Consider the following 20811-nt stretch of genomic DNA (forward strand, 5'->3'; position numbering starts at 1 on the left):
TCTTTCTTATTAAACTTGCCCCCTTCCCGTCCCCCGCCGCCGACCCTTGATCGTACCGAGGATAAAACATCGAGTGGCTGATGTAAATCTTGAAATATGCCATTACCTCACCGAAATTGTGTTCTAGCAGCTAAAAGTGAGCTAATATGTAAAGTCTACGGAAAACCTCAACTTAGGCGGTTGTGTTTATGTAACATAAAAAAATGTACGACGAAGAGCGATAGTTTCCCTACAGAACACTCCAAACGGTTGAGATCAACCCTACGTTCTCCCTCGTCGTCGGATCTAGGTTATCTCAACTATCGACATTACGTAGCCATCTTGGACGGCAATCTGTCTAGTGGTATTTGACGATAAGATCGCACGGGCTGTCCCAACCATTATATACCGGGGTAATCACGGCCATTCGCGCAAACGCTCTTAGTTACGTGGCAAAACAGCGCGGTCCATTTTATAAATAACATACATACGGTGAAGCGTGAACCTGCGCGAGGTAATTGTCGATCGGAGATAAACTCAAAAGTGGATAGTTGAAACCCAGCGATCAAAATTACATATTTCACTTTTAACCCCGCCCTCTGTAATGAGGGGTGCCCGGCGACGGAGATCTGGAGAACTGGAGCTGGGGCCGCTAGAGTCCAGGTCCGGGTCTAGCTGGTCTTAGTGCACAATAGGCTGGACTGAGCAGGAGTAAGAAGGTGCCAGGTCAGGTGAATAAATTAAAATAACAGTGTTTTCAGGATACGGTAAGCTTCCGTGATGATTTAGGCTATTCTGCTTTCTCATAGTGAATCGTATAAATTCCGTTGCTGTAATATAACTAGATATAGATTTGATTTAATCAATTGCTCTTCGACACACATAAAACGTAGAGCTGTAAGGGGAGGGCTTGACGAGCATTTAAATGCTCCCATGAATTGAACATCAAAATTCCATTAATCACTGGTATGCGACTGATTTGAGGAATAAGTCAATCAAATACAATTCAAGCAACACACCAAACGACATTTTCCCTTGATTTTGTTTGAGTGGATTGTCCTATATTGAAGCATAGATTAAAGGAGTAGTAGCGTCTACTCTTTTAATTTTTAATCTATGATTGAAGTTATTATATCAAAGGGTCTTCATGGTAAAACCTAAGGCAGGAACCTATGTGCTTATTGTTTTGTCACTCACACTCGGAGCCAATATACCTTTCATGTAAGTTACTAAAATACTGTGAGAATAATCGTCTTATACATTTCACATAAATATACATAAATCATATAGTTTAAGTGAAGGAATCCAGCCCATGCAGTGACTTAAGATTGTGATATGCTGATGAGTTGGTAAAGTACGATAGATCTACATTGTTATACACAGTCGAAGTAGCAAAGATGTACAAGTGATGCTGTAAACAAGTCGTGCAATTATATATCAATATTCATTCAACTGTCCAATTTGTGCGCTCACCAATTTCATTGTAATGGCTCTCTCAATTAAAAGCTATTTTAGGAGCTTCTTACACGGCTTATCTGATTTCCAGACTTACCGCTCCCGAACCTGCTATAATTACAACCTGTTTTATGAAGGAATATTTCAGTGGTTGTAAATTGCTTTTGTCTATTATTAAATTGAAACCAATTCGTCTTCTCCTGTATTTATCACGCTCTATGAGTTTCTTTGCATTTATAATTTGAGGCTAAGGTTATCCTGTGGTAATTAACAAAGGATCGTCTGGTTAACAGATTACGAATAAGTTTTATAAACAACTGACCCAAACAAGGTGTCTAGGATTCTGCAATGCCAGCTATAAAATGTTCCTTAACATAATTGTCAACAAAACTAATGAAGGTGTCGTTATGAATATATCAACACTACCTTTGTATCCATTGATTTAATTCGGTTGTTTTGTTTTATTTTTTCATACAAGTTGTGATAGTCCAATTGTGGGTGGGGATATTATGTTCTAAAAATTTTAAGCTATAGAAAAAATGTAATCAAAATTGATAGAGCCATAACAAAATGTACGGGTTTTAATGCTGCTAATCAAACGCTAACTTCAAAAGACTTTAAGTAAACTTGGATGTATAGAGGTAAAAAGCAACCACCGGTGCTATCTCCACCATTGTTCACATTTAGACGTGCGACTTGCGCGATGCCAGAGTTTTTAGAACTTTTGTAACATTTAAATTAATAGAAAATCAACCTCTCCATATCTAGTTTTAGTTATCACGTGTATGTAGCTACTAGCCAGCAGCCCAATATCAGAAATACAGAGCATCGAAACTCTTCTAACATTGGAACAATCTTTATATTTGGTATCTGTAGGCAAGGGTAGCCCCAAAATGTATGAACCCATGTTTTGCACCAGCTAAAGGACTTCTGCTTTATTTAAAAAGCCACGACAAACTCACTGGAAATTCAATAACTGGTCCAAGCCTTTATATATACAATTAAATAAATAAACTATTGAAAACTAAACGTACAATTTAAATTATTACCAAGACACATAGGTGACTTTAAACTTCCAGATCTCGATCTATAAACAACACAAACAAATGAATCCTTGATTATATAATTAAAACGGGGTATGGGTATAGGGTCTTCGTGCGGTTAAAGTGGGACCTTAACTTATAACTGCAGTGGCAAGAAATCCACTTAATTGAACACGTAGGTAGGTAGGGTGTTGGTCGTTCGGGGGGGGGGGGGGGTAGGGGGGGGCGTGCAATCGCCAATGTGCAGCGTGCGATGTGCAATGTGCAATGCTGGTGACGTTATTGCACATTGCACGTGACGCGGTTAATACACACTATATCTTTGATTTGCTGCGCGTACCACTTGTAATAATCAGCGAGACTGGAATTTTAATTCTCCGTTTTATATTTTGGAAGGCCAACCGTGAAGGAATTAGCGGAAACTATTTGTTTTATTCAACGCACATGTGTATACCTCCTACGGGAGAGGTATTTTATAGTAGAGGCCTACCAACTAGTTACGTATGACCTGTGAGATACTTATGGCAAAGAAGATTGGTTTTACGTCATTTGCTTAAATCATTTCACATATATGCATTTCCGTTTGAATAAATACATAAGCCTAATCTAGAACTATAGCTTATTCCCTATAAAGGAAATTTGCTAAAAAGAGGATTAGATTCATTATAGACGGTATAATATAGCCATGGGTATATTTGTAACAACTCGTTTGTAATAGACAACTCGTTTTGTCATGATTTAAGTATTTAATTTTTATATCATATTGATCCTTCAATGAGTACATTATTCCTGTTTAACAAATTAATCGTAATCTAGACTTTTATACATTATAACCATACTTTATGTAGCTTTATGTAAACACAAGTCGAAGTATCGAATCAGATATCTCGGTTCCTCAAAAATCCTACATTATACCCACTCATAAGCCTGACAAAAAACTCAACAAAAACTGTTTACTTCAATATGTGAAGACATGTTTTAATAAGCAAAGAGCGATGGACCCTGAGGAACACCCAACATGATCCCGCAACCTCGCACCAATCCCAACTCATGTGACGTCACTCCATTTATTTAGAAAAGAACACAAATCGAGTGAGTGGAAGATGGAATATAAGACTAGGACGGGTCATAAGTCGACCTCACTATACGACTGCCCCGAGAGCTCGGTTATCTCCGCCACTTACTCAAACCAGCCGTAATAACTCAGCAAATTAATTATTTTTCCCGACCACCGATGGTATCGCTGTTGCCCAGTTCGGTTCTGCTCTGTGTTCGCTTCTATTTATATATCTCGTTTTAATCTAACAGAGGCGGTAGGCAATGCAAGAAAGTAGCTCGCCTTTTCCAGGTGGGGATGTAGAGATTTTGATTGGCTTGATTTTCAACGCGATTAGATATCTTTTAAGATAAATAAAAGCAGTGATTCTGCTCCAAATTAAAATAAATAAATAATTTATATATATATATATATGTCTAATTCAATACTATACAGTATGTTTTTAGTATAGTTACAAGAACTGACAATTTTAAACGACAATACATACAGGATGTGTTGGTATCACTGTGTTTCTTACTTCATTGCCAATCAGCTCATATACATTGTTGCAATGGCAATTATCTATGAGGTTGAGTGTTATTGGGAGTTTATTGTGAATAAGAATAATCAAGGTGTTTTCCCAAGCTCAAGGAGTATTTAGGCTATTTTTGAAGAATACTTGAAATGTATAAAGTAGCTTTACCAAGAAAGGTTTGCAATTAAGTTTCCTGGTGTGATTCCAGTACCTGATAAGTCGATTTATCAAAAATAGAAGGAACCCTGATCTGAAGAAACTTATTACAACACATTTTTTACATGAGCTTGTGAATCCCACATTTTGAGATATACATATTGTCAATAAAACCCCAATAACATTAAACTATGCAACAATGCATATTAGGTGATTGTCTATAAATTAAAGAAAAAAGAAGGGATACCAACATATCAGCTTGTTTTCTCTTCAAACAGTGTCTCTCAGTACTTGTTTTTTGGGTTGCTAAAAACATCCTATATTACAGTTGAAAAGAGGTGATGGTAATCTTACTTACAATAATAACTGTACTATTACATAACTAAGTGCTTATAACAAACTAGTTCTCTCAAATTATAGTTAATTATAATAGCTATACGATGATAATAATTGAATAGGAGAGCATAAAGAAAAGTAAATTAGAACATTCACTAGACATTTTTTGTTAATTGATTAACTGAAGTAACTTAAGTTAATTCCTCGTCCAACGTTTCTCTGAATGAATAAAATTGTATTAGAGCGTGATCGGAAACGCCACTTTTGTTTTTATCTTGTTTTTGACGTAAGCCTAAAATTTCAGATAAGATTTTTTGCACCAATTTGTGAATACAATCTCCTGGATGTATACGAAGTACTACAAATACTTGCACAATGTTCAATAACTCTTATCCCATGGAGGTCAGTTCCTATCACAACACTAGGGGCTGCGCATCGTCTAGGACAGGCAAGTTCGTAGCTCATTTTTTCTCTACGTCTTACCCCCAGCCCCCGCATTGTCCCGGGTTTTTTGGTTCTAATTGCGATGTTTACAACCGAAATTTCACGGTTCCGAAGGACGCCCGACTTTTTTACAGCGGTTGATAGTTTTTTACCGGTTTTGTTTTGGTATTTGGGGTTTAACGCTGCAGGTCAACATTACCCCCTTGGTCTTCTTCAGTCGTCTCGTTCACCTTCCAAAGGCGGGCCGGGTTTTGATCACGGGGAGGAATTTTATACAAAATTCATTTTGGGCCGCTTAGGGGCGTCTTTTATAACGAGGTTGATTTAATTAACTTAGATTTAAACTGGTTTTTGAGTGTTGACTTTACCCAACTACACAGGTAAGGTGTTTTGTTTTACAAGGTTCTGTTTAATTTTTTTCAGACATTTATTTTTTGATTCACGATATGTAAATGTAAGTTAGATATTGTTGAAGTACAACTAAATTTTGTAATACCTATTTTCATTTTACTTCAATCTGTTTAGTTAGGGTTCATATTCTGTTAAGTGCATTGCAATTAAACATTTGTTAAAACCAAAACATATATTACAGCTGCTTTGTTCGACGAATGCGTCTTGTATAAAACGTGATGACGTCATGTATATGAAAGTGGTGTTTGTTTGTCGTGGTTTTGTTTTGTTTTCTTCTATAATCTACTGCTATCAATAATCTTATCATGAAGAGGGTCTTTGTCACACAACACGAGTTATTTTTCCTCCGGCCATTAGGTCCAGACATAACAAATAAAGCACATGACTATTCACTCGATGTATTTTTTGTTTTAAGACTGTTTGGCTTTCACTTTAAACACGCGTTCAATAATTCCAACCACCGGACACCGCTTTGATAATTAACGCTGTTTACAAGTGTCAAGACATAGGTTTTGCAGCTTTCACATTTCTCGCAGCATTCTTTCGTACTTGAAACTTGTCGTCCGGTTTGATCGGCGGTAGCGACGACTTTCCATCGTCGACACAGTATCTATCAACACAATATCAGTGCGATCGTTGCATCTGAACACGGCTGGGAACCACTTTCACTAGCCGGGTCGCTCGGGTCTATAGTGTTTTTTAAAGTTAAAGCTATTTCCTTAACCATATTACCTCCGCTTGTAATTGACCCGATGAAAACAATATTTAGTTAGTAATTTAATCATCGTATAGGATTTCGATCGGGTTTTCTTATCCTTAAAGATTTCCTTTTTTTGTTCGGTTTCGATTGCTAGTTCTACAGCTGAAGGTAGATTTGAACCACCTCTTTAGCACATAACTAAAGCAACTGGTGATTGACTGTATACGAACCCGGGGCCCCACGACAGAATTCCTGCGTTCCAACCACTATACCGGCTGCACCTCCCGGTTGGGTGGTGACGAACGATGAACAATAAATGTAGTCAATATTATAGTTTTCAATCGGTGGTTTACACATATTTTTCAGTTGAAAACATGCATTTTTATATTCCTGTAGCCTACGCATGCTTTGATATGAGGGCATGAAAAGCAAAGGGGTCTAAGTGCCATTTTATTACTTTTGAGAAAATCCATCTCAAAGTTTCTTGGTTACACTAAATTCTAGAAAAAATATTTTTTTTTATATATATTTTTGAAATCTCCATCTCTTTAGATATTTTAAGATATGCTTATTATAAAGTTAAAACCTACATAGACACCCCAAAATCATATTTTTCCATCCCCTAGTGTCTAGTGCACGTCTTCAGTGTTTCATTTCGTAACAGTATTTTGGAAACCCATCTAAGTTTAGGCCTTTAACAATCATACAGTAAATTACAGATTGTATTTTACCAGACGAAATGTTTTTGAACGCATTTTCTGTTCAAACAGTTAGCGTGAAGCGACTGAGACGAATTTTACGATAGTTTTAATTGCCGTTTGTCTAAATCAGCTAATTTTACCCCGGCGTAGGCCAGAGAAAGTTCTGAGAATTCAAAAGGATTTTGTCTAAAATTCGTTGCCAACCCGGATGATCCTATTGACCTTTTTATACGTGGATAAAACCGCAGTAGTACTGTTTCTCTGGAAGCGAAAGATAGGTCAGACAATGATTCAAAACGTAGTTAAGATTGGTTGAGTAAAATATAGTTTCTCATAAGTTATAATATTAGGGTCTTGTATTGTAGCCGCAATAACGAACAAAAACATCTTCCCAAATACTCGTATATCATAGCTTCCAGCTTTTGCAGAGGGGTAGTGTCCTCGTTTATATGTAATTTAACAGTTAAAATATATTGGTTCAGGTAGCCGAGTTGTTAAAGTACTCGCCTTCAAATCTGAGAGTCGCTAGTTCGACCCTTCGCCGGTCCAATTCTGGTCCCAGATGCCATTAAATTTGTCATTGGGCTATGAATAAATTTGATACTATCTTAAAAAATTTGACTCTAGATAGAAAAACACCAGGGACCGTATCCTTATAAAACCGTAAACCATTCCAATGGTCTTAAAACACAAAAAAATACTAAAATAAACTGATAAAATTGACTGTACATTAGGTTTTGAGCTTATTGAACTTTTATTCATCTAAATTGTAATGCACAATATAATTAACTTAAAATCGGTTGATTAACTTAACCTTTCAAATGAATAACTGACAATTACTTTACCTCGGCTGTGTTTAATTTTGGTTTAATTTACCTTGCTATGAAATGTGTTGCACTACACTATAGTCCCGAAGTAGTACTAAATAAATACTAAATATACGATTAGAGTGAGTCAGCTAACAGGCAGTAGTAATAACGTAAATGCTGTAATGTGTAGGAATAAAGGAATAATATATATTATTTTCTTACCTCAGATATAAATAACAACTCGTGTTATAGTGATATATATTCAATCTTTATAATTAATTAATCGCACTAAAAACTCAATTATACGTACTCACAAGTTACACCAAGAGACAAACTAAATGTACTATAATTAAAACTTTACATAGGCTATGGTTGGATATTTTTGATGCAGGCATTACTTTAATTGTATTATTCTGGTCTACCCAAACTATCTTTGATGAATTAACTGTTATCACTAAATCATGGATTACACAAATTATTCGTGTTATACTTCAATAAGTTAACTGACTTTCAAATTTTACTAGGTGAATATAATCCTAATTATTGTGATATTTTTGATTTTTTTTTAATCGTTGTAGTCTAATTGGCTGATGGGTTTTAATGGTCTGGGATGAAATAATATTATCTATACATTATAGTAAACTTTAAAATAATGATAAAAATATAAATAGTAAACTAATAAAATATATAGAATATAAATAACATAAACATATTTTAAATTAACAATAAAATTTAAATGTTAACAATAAATGTTTTGTTCTATTATTTTGAATTATCTTATTATATTTTAGTTTAAATAAGTACTCGTGATACTCATAGATATACGATAGTGATTGAAATGTATCTCAAAACCTGAACCTTAAACGAGTTTTTGTATGAATCGTTAATGCCATTAATTTTAACAAAGAATTTTCCTTTTTATTTACTCTCTTATCTATTTGTTTTACATTTAACTTGTTGACCCTCTTATTGCCGACTAAACTGAAATAGACAAACTATTTTCACCCTGTGCCTTTAATGATTACTTTTCAGAAAACTCGCACTATTTTATTTAACCTCTTTACGTCTACAATATTATTTATAATTAGATTCTTATGGGCCTATAGTTGTTGAAGGAATAAGTTGAGCCGTCAGCCATTTGTGGGTCGCCGCGCGCCGAGCGATGCTGTGGCAAGATGGCTGACGCTCGACAGCGCGGGACGGCTCATGCAAATGGCCGAAGATGTGGGGAGTTCTCGGCCATGCGTCTGGTGCCGGTCCCCTGCCTCTTTGCCGCGCCGCGCCGCACACCACACTGCTGTATTTTTTAAACTTGAACTTTTCATTTATTACAATTTTAACATGTGATTTCAATTTTAGGTTTTACCTATTTATGTTATTTGGTCGAAAATTGCATTTTATTATAAAAATATGAAGGAAGTTATAGTGAAATTATTAGTGCTATAATCTATAATGTAATAACATTTTATTGAACCTTGAACCTCGTAGTGTACCTTCTTTTTATATGATTGCCTTTATACACTCGATTTATATTGTAACTACATGTTTATTGTTGATTCAAACTAATTAATAAAATTAAGATGGAGCAGGTTTGTTAACAACTGGCTGTGGATTAGTTTTTTTAAAAGGCTGAACAAATAAAACATAGATACTGAAAATGATACGGTACAACATTTACCACAAGTACATTTGAGAAACATATTAAAGTGAATTGTATAAAATATACAATATCACTTAGGCCTAATGTATTTATTAACTATTTTATATATTTAATTTTCGTCCACCGTATGATCTCATGCGTGATTTCAATAACTGTATAGTTCTGCAGTTTGTTAAAAAAAAGTGAGATAATTTATTAATTAAATAATTCAATCGTAGGAAAAGTAAATAATTTTCCATTCACAATTCATTTATAAAATAAAATGAAAAATATCACAATACCAATGTAATAATCTTGGCTACCCCATAGGCTTATACCTTTAAACATATAAAATCCATTGTTTGTATTTATCTATACTATTATATAAAAATCTAATGGTGTCTGTATGTGTATTACTAATAGGTGCAAAAACTACTGAACCAACTGGGCTTAAATTTTACAAAAATATAGCTACTATACCAAGGACCATTATAGGACTATTCACATTTCGATACTGACCGTAGGCTTTGCCCCTTTGGCTTTAAAAGTTCTGAGATGAACATTTTAAAAGTAAATATTGATTGGTCTCCATGGCTGTAATGAGAACACTAACAATGTTTGTTTACATTTACTTTGACATATAAACAAGAAGAACTGCTAAACTGCATATTTCACAATTTCAGACAGCTGATACAAAGAAATTAAATATAATATTTTCCATAAATATGAGGTAGGTTTATTTTAATCTAACCTTTTATCATGGATTATTTATTCTAAAACTATGACAATGATTATAGAAAAAAAAAGATTTTATAACCGTTTTTGGATTTTTTAAAGCGTCTTAAGTTAATAATCTTAAGTGAAAATAATGTTATTGATATGTTTTCATGGAAACAGTATGAAAATTACAATGTATAGATGTTTTGTACGCATTTGGAGGCTACTTTAAATAAATTCTAACTGCTTCACATGTGTTAAATTAACTTAACATAGCTTTCACATCACATTGTTTTTTATATGTATATTTAGGTAAATTAAGTTATTGTGTTTTAAATTAAACTAAAGAATATCATCAATAACTAAATTGTCGTTGATTTTTGTTTTCTAAAATCTGTTATATATGTGTAACTATATTTAATTATCAAATGGTAATACAAAATACTCTTATTTTATCCTAACAAAGCTTTCAGTTCACATTTACTTTATTTGATACATTTATTATTTGTGTTTTGCCACACCACTGATTAAATTAAACCAAGGAAAATATCATAAAACTAAGCAGTACACAGTGTTCTTTTGTTTCTAAAATCAATGAAATATCTGTTACTATGTTTTCTTAATGGTAAGTGTGAAAATGTAAAAGCAATGGATGATGGAACTGATTAAAAGAACTGGTTTGTATATTAAGTTGTTTGTTGATATTTTTGTTTAGTAGAATCAGAGATGCAATGAAACATATACTGTATTTGCTATTACATTTTTTAGTCCTTGATAATCATATTAGTTTTGTCTGCTGTATTAATGCTACATTATTTGTTTGACATTTTTAAGTACCTATAGATATAGTTTCTTTAATATTTCAAAAGACTGTATGTATTGGTAAGGCACAGCAATATTTCTAAAGTTTATAACAGCTGACTTAGTTTTGCTATTGATTTATTGTGAGTGAAAAACTGAAGATGAAAGGATTTGTGATTTAATATAAAGAAGAGTTTAATATAAAGATATTTAAATTTAATAATTAGTATTTTTGCAACTTCAAAATTGAAATTGAAAATGTCAATAATAAATTAAAACATGTGTAATTAAGGGAGATGAAGGTAAATCTGGTAAATCATGTATGTCAAGGTTTTACTCGAAGATTTGGTCAGTTTTTCTCATATCAGCCTACACAAGATTTAAAATTAATCAAAATCAAAATGGTGGTATCCACTACTTACCAGATTTAAAGGTCATAACTAAAACGTTTCTATTAAGGCCATAAAAGTTGAATTTTGTTTCTAAAAGCGTTGGCGGATGTGTAACTATTGTATGCAAGAGATAAAGATTAAAATGTTTCTATTTTGTGTCCTCTCCCCGTTGCAAAGCACGGGTACAACAGCTAGTAAATATATAAATACAAAAGTTTAATTCTTTTCCGATTAAATAAATGTGTTATTACTTTATCTTTTTTATCTGTACACAAAATGCAAAGATATCATCATTGTAAAAAAGAACCTCAAACAAAATCGCACAGCCTAATCGAATTATTATTTGCTTTGTTGACAAGTTTACAATCAATTTTATTATAAATTAAAATGAACCCTAATGTCCACTCAAAAAACTTAACAAGAACTTGTTATAGCTGAAAGGAACTCTAAAAATTATTATTTTTGTTTGATTAATCTCTAGAATAAATAAATAAATCTACTAAATTGTACGAGAAGATTACTTACTAATCAATAAAATATTTTTACTGAAATTTAACAAGCACCCTATATGGTTATAATTTTAGACTAGAGTTCATAATTTTTTATACATATCACATTAACCAATATGCAACCGACCAAAAGGCGAAGAAAAAATGTTTTAAACTAAATACTTTTTACGTTTAAATGCATAACAAGTCTTTTAAGCAATTAAGTTGCAATTAAGTTTAAAAGGAAAACTATTATAGGGCTGTGAAACCACTCTTCCAATCAGGCTGATTCGTCTAGGCTACCTATAATAGTATTTTTGTTTACTCTTTGATACAAATTACATTGCCATTTTACACTGACTTACTGTATAGGTTCGGGCTTCTGAAAGCTGATGAGATGACCAGTAAAATATTTTCTTTGCTTAGACTTTTCAAATTTGTAGGAACGCAGTTTTTTTTATAAATCCCAAAGATAGCCAAAATACTGTAAATCAATGTTGACAAGCATTTTTTTGAGGTTTGGATAAAAAGTTAAGCAACAAAATGTATGTTTAAGCAAATTTATTATGGTTAATTTTTATAGCCCCCGAAGTGCGTTTTATGACAAATATTGGCTATAACATACCTCGTCAGACAATCCTTCAAAAGTGGAATTAGTTTCGTGTGGAGAACTTGCTACATAATATGTTTTGGCAATGATTACAACTCCGCTTACGATTTCACCTCGTTAAAACATTATTTTGGGTTTAAGGAACGTTTGAGGACATTTCCTATCTAAAAACATAAATGCCAACCGTTACCAATTAAAGGAAACTTCCTCAAGAATTTCATCGATAAACGAAAAACAATAATAAATAAAACAAAGTACCAAGCAATGTTTATCTTAAAGCTTTTACACCTAGTAATAACATCATTTCGTAAGTACTTTTGGGTTTTACAAAATTGTTTGTTTACAATTGTTTAAAATATTTCCCTAAGAATTTCCTAAATTTAAAAACAACAGTGAGAAACGATAAACAAAACAAATCAATCAAAATGTATCTACCAAGAAGTGTTTAGGCCTATGTTTAAGCTTAACGCCTCTTATAAACATAATTTTGTCTATCAGTTTCTTATAGATTTTTGTTTGTTTCCGACCAAAATTCCTTGCATAATCTTGTATCAATTGAATGATTACGTTTAATTTGTTATAAACTTGTATTTGTCTAAGCGGCGACAAAGTAAGTCGAGTGCGTGTGTGGCTGAGCGACGCGACGTGGAGTGTGTCTGCCTACTCCTCGCCTGGCCTGCCTTGCATTGCTTGTCCCCGATCTATGAACATAGTCATAAACCGTTTATAGCCACCTCTCAAAACACAACAAGCCCTTTCCCTCTCGCCCTCCCCCCACCCGACAGTTTTATTGCACTAGGTGTTTATTTTGATGCCACTATAAATGTCTAGGGCCGCGTGAGTCGGCTGTTAACTTTTATGGCATTATTTGCCAACCATGATTGACTACTTGTTTTCTAAGTGGTGGTTCCGGTGGTTTTGTATCACTCGCACGAGCTTTCTGCACTTTTTGCTCCGCTCTGTTGATATTTGTGGGTGGGAATGTTTTACACTCAAATTAGAAGCAAATCAATTCTTACCTACGCCCTGGCGTTTTGTATAGTTGAGATTCTATCAGTTACTATTATTAATTAATCACATTAATATCCTACAAATTATTATCACTCACAGTTATTATGTTAACGCTCATAGACGTAGCGTTTTCCCAAAACATTAATACATTTGGTACAAATAAATCTTTTATTCCCTGTAACAATAATTATTATCGATAACATAATTTCATCCAAATTGTCCAAGGATTTAATTACTTTTGGTAATTTTAACTCGTTTTCACTTAATTTGTTGATTGAAATTAATCAGTCTGTGCTTCATGCTTAAAAAAGTTGTACACAAAATGATTATATTTAGTCCTTGTTACGTGACATAATATTGTGGTGGCTTTATATTTTACAAATTTAGTTTTTCATTTTCCCCTTTGGACATTAAAGTACCACCTTCTGGGTGTAGGTGTTCCTATGTGCATTACCAACCTAGGAACACAAAATACCAGTACACTCATTAACCTTTGCCTCTAGCCCAAACTATTAGTTTCATCTCGCGTCGCTCCCAACCAAAGTTCCCAGAAGTCCCTTTTTCCCGCTCGGATGTCCCAATTTCCCCGCTCTCCTTCAGGCACGAATGTCCGTTGTAATCTGAGAGCGCCCGGTTTGTTTTATTATGTTCGGTTCGACGCGCGTTCCTTATTTCTTATCGGATTTACGATGCTTTCTCGGGGACCCCACGTAGGCCTTATAAATCCAGGCGCCACGCATGTTTCAGCAGACTAATCGAGCTTTCGTGTCCACCGGGATGTTTGAGAACACGGCACTAAAACATACACACGCACCGCACGCACGTAATACGTATGAGCGCACACCGCGCACCACGCACACCACGCACAGACGTAAACTAGGCTGCACGCTGCATGGTCAACGTGACCGCTACTACATAGTCTACATTCGTATCATATCCAACAAATTTGCTTTACGTATTTTCATTGGGTTTATTTGCAAGTCTTCTATTTTTATATCTAAAGAAAATTCTATACTTGGTCCAATTGGTTTTGTAAGCACGCTTTTTTCAATAGATGGCTTCGTAAAGTTTTTTTTCGCACCTCGATGGTAAAACTAAGAGGTAAGAATGCCTGCAAATAATTGGAAAACGTTTAAATTGTACTTATCACGATTAAAAATTATGATAAAATCCCAATAAAATTTGAGTTATTTCAAATAAGTTGTTAGTTATATTCCATATATTTAAGTTTATGTTCACAATTCTATTGTCTCATTTTCGAAAGCCCTTACGAGTTGTGGTGATCAAATAGTTTGAGGATAAGGTTTGGATGATGTTTTCGGAGCTAATACTACACTTATTAAGGCGGCTTCTTTTTAAGGTTTGTTTTTGTGAGGTAGCCTAACAAAAATTATAATCAATATATCATAAGCAATCTAAATGACTGTATATCATGCGTAGCTTACAAAAACTAATGTGTTATTATGTAAAAATTTTTGAGAATTTCCCATATAGGGAGTAAGTTACTGGATTACAGTAGGTGGCTTGTTCGGACAAGTCCACGAACCAGCATGATCGGACTATGGGGACGAGGTTTTAAATAGTAAACATTGGGGTTCCCTTTTTTCACCGAATAACTATGAAATGTCACTAAGCCTATTGCATCTTTTAACAAACATACTTTAATACCTTCTCTGTAGCAGCAAATCAGAGTACTTGGTCAACATAATGTTGACATTTTAAAGTAAATATATGCGTTAAAATCAAATAGGACAAATTAAATTACGCCTATTCTGCAGGTTTGCTGCGGTGTTGGTATTTACGCTGTATTTGTACCGCACTTTGGAAAACACATGCGATAGGTATTGAAGTTATGTTTATCTATCATTCAAATATTGGAACGGTCGTTTCTGAGTAAATTAAAGTCAATAATTCAAATAATTGCATCTATACTATTTATAGTCTAATTGTTACTGAAATGTTGATATTATTAAATAAAACACACCAATCAAATAATATATTAAAAGCACATAATAAGCAAATAATAAAAGCTCATCAATCTTGACCAGATTTTTATAAATTACCTCAGTTTGCACAACGAGTTTTTTTATCGTTAATTTCATTCCAGAAAACTGAAAAATTAGTTTAAAATACCCCCGCCGCAGCAAACCTGCCGTCTAAGCGAATTTCCATTTGGCCGGATTGATTTTCAATTGATCTATTTAAATAACATTAGGTTTAACGAGTACCTAGGTTTGCTGCTACAAGGGAACTAATAAAGTAGTGTGTTTTTAGTAAAATATTGATAGCTTACTATAAAAAAAAAAATTTGCCAAGTTTGGTCAAAATATATCCATAAACAAGCAAACTACAACATTTAACAATGTTCTCCATAAGAATAACATGGGAATTTTAAATTTACCATTTTTTTAGTTTTCTCCGTAACCAATAACCGTACAAGAACACTTTGATATACTGAATTGTTTGTTTTTTTAAGCTCTTTAAGAAGGTTTAGAGGAAAAATGGGAAATTTTGTGTTTTGAGGGTAAGAAGTGAGAAAAACCAATTTTTACCCCATAAAACCCCCCATAAAACCCTGTTCCCATGGTCCGATCATGCTGGATCGCGAACTCATTCAAGTTTATCCCGCCTTACACCTTCAAACCAAATTTCATCAAAATCGGATAAAAATTACTCAAGTTATCGTGTTCACGGACACATATATATATAAATCTATATATATATATATCTATATATATATATATATACATATATAAAAATTTGAACGAATGGTGTTTTTGGCCTCTGGGGACATTAAAATGAAAAAGTAAATCGGTCCCGGGCCTAAGTCTTACCATGAGACCTACGGTAATAGCTACTTCCCTATAGGGAAATTCGCTAAAAAAAGAAAAATGTATAGAAGGTATTTTTATAAATTTCTGTTCACTTTATTTATATGGTATATAATTTTTGTTATCTAGATAGTAATGTTTGCTGTATTATTTATAAGAAAAAAAATGTACTGATGTATATAATTAATGGGAAGTAAAATATTATTTCATTCCATTTCACATAAAATTATAGCTTTACTTTAAGTCAAACGTATGAAGCGTTACTGTGAAAGAATAAATAACCGGATGCTGTAGATTATTTACTCAAAATAATAATAATTTGTAAAGATATTGTCGTATAAAAAAGTTCCAAGGCCACTATAAAAATAAAATTAAATAATTGGATCCAAAATCAATGTACTGTACACTATTGTATTTAAAATGGTGTGGCTATTCTGGTTATTGTACAAGAATCATTTATATGTATTATATTTGTACAATTCAAAAGGCCTTAGCTTAAAACAATAGGCCTATTGCGTTTTCCATAGATATTGTCAACTGGATTCTCTATTTAAATAGCATACACAATATTTAAATACTGACGTGGTGCAATGATGGTTAAAACTATTATCTGTTAATTCTCACAAGTGAGCTAAAAGGGCATATGAAGTGCTTGGCGCCGAGCTATTGGGAAAGATCCAAGACAGCTTGAGGAATCTTTTACCAAGGAATGCCATGTCAAGTCCCAGCCCTTTTAGCTGCCATGTTGATGAATTTATTGCTACAATCTGTTAAACGAAAGTCCACAGCCTCCTGGTTGTTCCTCTATAACTTCAGTTCGTCGAAAAGGTCTTTCGAATTCATTTGATATCTTTAGAAACAAATTGAATTTTTGTGCCAACAAATAACATAACTGAAAGCTTGTGGTTAATTTTGCAAAAAAATAATCTACTTAATCGTTTAACAAACAAGGGGTATCATTATCTAATTTTGCTTACTACGGTACTTAATTGTAACCACATTGCTACTAAGAGTAGCAGCAGTAGTAGTACTTAAAATCCACCAAAAAATGTTTCGCCGTTGAATAAGTTTTTTTTCAACCAATTTGGGATTTACCTTGTAAAAGTTTATCTACCAACTCTAGAACGGTATACAACGGGAAATGTTTGTTATATTTTTTACGATTGTCTTAAACCCCTTTAACCAAAACCAACATAACCTTTTGACTTGATGTGCACACATTGCTTCCAAATGAAAAAGTAATTCTAACCATTTGGATTTTAGTGGCCGGAGTCCTCTTTTAAGGAGAAGGGTGACGTATCTTTCTAGATATGTGTGATCTGTGCCAAAGGGTCTCGACAGTAACTCGTACCTTAAGCCACGATCTGTTTAGGTAATTAGGACAGAAGGTTTACGATCAACCGACAAAATAAAGAAACACTAAAACTAAAGTTATTTTCCAAAACATTTCCGTCAGGAGTTTCATTTCTCAGTTCAAACTTGGGTATATTTAACACCTTGAAAATATCGACAAATTTCCATTCTGTTGGTCGTCTGTTATCGAAGTGTGTATGATATGTGTCAACAGTGCGGGCCTGGAGAGGAATGCAGCCCCAGCCCCGGGCGTCAGCGTCAACTCCTATCGTTTTGTTTACGCCGGGTCACTCAGGGTTAGCTACACTTTGTATCTGACTGCGAGAGTTATGCCCAAACACCCTGATAACTCGTCTGATTTATATTTCTGTTAATTGTATACGAACCGGTTCCAACTCTCGCTCGATAACTAGGAACCGACGAGGCCCACCTACGCATCTCCATTGACGAAGCAGTTGTGAAATTGCCGAAATTACTCGATTTGAAATAATATTCATACGTTTTACTAGAAATAGTAAGTCGAATTCGTAGCTGAGGGGTTTAATATAATTGTTGAATATAGTGGAATATGTTAATAATAATCCTCTTCAAAGTCTTTGAGTCAATATGTAAATCTCTATAGGCCTACACTCTAATAGATACAGTTTGAACTTTCTACGCATGGGCAATGTTAAAACAAATTAACGAATACTTTACCAGCAAGTATGTGTGTTAGGTAGACACAGGGTTGCATAAAGTTACCATTCCAATTAAAATTGAGACGATCAATAAGCGGTCTATATTTGTCATTTAAACTTAGGCCTAAATACATTTAGTCCTAAGCTTATCGAATCATTATAAAACATGTTAGCGAATCAATCATGTTATAATGTTTACGTAAGAGTCAATAGCTGTGATGGTAATTGGTTATTGAATTGCATAAATGCATTGTATTGGTGTTTGTTAAATTCTAATTAAATGTTAAATGAATAGTCAACCGATTTTATGAAACCATCTCAAAGAAGTAAGAAATGATATTACTGTAACATATAATTATGAAGATTTCCTGGTATTCTAGACTCAAAGTTAATTTTAAAATCAGAAACATGCTATTTATTTAAGGTTCATTCAATAAAAGCGAAATCTATCTGTACACATTTACAAGTTTTCAACCGATACATTAAAATTAAATTAAGAATTTAAAAATGTTGTGATTCATATAGACTTAAGTGTAAAACTTGGGCATTTTGAGTGACTGAACTACATGATATTACCGTTACTATAATTATAAATATCGCTTTGTAATCATGACTCAAAGTTAATTGTTAAAGCCTAAACATATTATTTAAAGTTCGTTTAGTAAAGAAAAATCTATTTGTCCAAATTTATAAACTTTCAACCTCTATAGGCCTAGGTTAGAACCTCTATAGAAATATAAAATCTTGCGATGCATAAGGATTGGAGTAAAACTTAGGAATGTTGAGTTAGTGAACTGCTTTTGAATTCACAATGGCAAGTACGAAAAAAGTTGTCGGTAAATTGGGTTTTCACTTTTCAGTGGTATGTACTGCAGTCTGAGCATTAATTTTACATGTAGGCTATATTCTGATCTTGTATAGAAGATTTGGTGAAATTCATTAAAATCATTTGACTAACTTTCATAGTAACTGAAGGTGACAAACTCAAACAAAATGGTATTGACAAGTTAAATAACTTTTTACTTTGTATATTAGGATTATAAACGATTCAAATCCGTGTTGTGTTCATGAATTTCTGTAGTAGGGGTGGAATCTTGTCATACACATATTAAGATCTAAATCTTTACTAATTAAGTAGATTTAAATTGACACACAGAATCTGTACATGACTGCATCATCATACATGATGATTGATTGTATGCGTATATCTATCATATATGCAAATGCTTATGCATATTCTAGTTGATCTAGGCCAAATATCATTTGTAACCTATAAGTCTAATTTGTTAGATGAACATGTTAATAATGTACAGTAGGTGTAATGTTCTAAACTTGTCAAATCTTACACTAACAAATTAAATAATCCTACACTAACTTCTACATTACCACTAGTCTACATAAAATACTAGAAACTGGATGTTAGGAATTTTTAATGTTCGATAATTAAAATTATGTAAGTATTGCAACGTTTTATGTTATAATTGTAATGGATTTATTAAAAAATATATTTAAGTACAATAATTTACAATACGCTTTATGAGTGTTAATATCTTTACTTATATTTTGTGTTTTAATCCAGACATCTTAAACAAATATAATATACGTAATACTCTCTTTGATGGTTAAATATGAGTTTTTTACTCATACAGACCTATACTTTAAATAGCTTATTCACTATGTAGGTAATACGCTAAAACACAAAAGTCAGATTAACTATGGCAAGATCAGTTTGTTTCACGTATATTAGTTTTCGAAAAAAATAACAAATAGGATGAGATTAATTATTAGCAATTATTATACATTTTTTAAACGGATAGCTTACATTTGTTCAGGTAAAATATTGCATTGAATGTTAACATTTTTAAATTATCTCTCTGATAATAGATTAAACATGAAATTTGTTAAAAGGAAGGAAGAAAGTTAATTAAAGAATAAAAGGGAATATTATTTATTGTGTTGTTAAATTATTTCTTCATTAAGCGATAAGCGGCACAACCAAAGAATTATTTCACTTCGGACAACGTAGCCAGCAAATTTATTTTTAGTCGTGGGCCGTTCTAGTGAACGACGGGGCCCAGATGGCATTTTAATCAGAAAACGCGACAGCCATAACATAAATCGGTGCCATCTACGTTTCGGCTACATCATGCATCTGTCTACCAAACTCGTCACTGTAAAACAAAACACTAAGCAAACAGAAAACTTACCGATAGGTAAACGGAGAAAAATATAACTCAAAACCCGTAATTAATAATAAAATATAAAATTAAAGCGAGCGAAACGCCGCCTGGCTCGTTGTTTTGGTCGTTTTGGGTCGAAGGCTGCAAGAGAGGGGAGAGCACCAATATGGCTGCGTCCAGTCGCTCCTCATACCGCTCAAATCATTCCTTTCTGAAACATCGCAAGGTGTGAACGTATTACCAGAGCGTCTAGTCTTATAAGGTCGATGTTATAATAATTAAATATTTTATTTCCCAATATTCACATCTTCTAAGTGATGATTTGTGTTTACAAGTAACAACAATCACTCATTTGACTCCTCTGTGATGCGGCTGTGCCGACGACGGCGGGAAGCGCTGCGGAAGCCATCTTGCCTCGCGAGGGATTCTGGGTACTCCCGCTCTCTCGGCTACCTCGGCACCGCTCGCCGATCGCTCTCCGAATGGCTTCTTCTCTACGCTTCGTCA

The sequence above is a fragment of the Macrosteles quadrilineatus genome, unplaced genomic scaffold (assembly GCF_028750875.1).
Source record: "Macrosteles quadrilineatus isolate MER2022 unplaced genomic scaffold, UCM_ALF_1.0 Scaffold_7__1_contigs__length_78375512, whole genome shotgun sequence".
In the NCBI taxonomy this organism is placed as follows: domain Eukaryota; kingdom Metazoa; phylum Arthropoda; class Insecta; order Hemiptera; family Cicadellidae; genus Macrosteles; species Macrosteles quadrilineatus.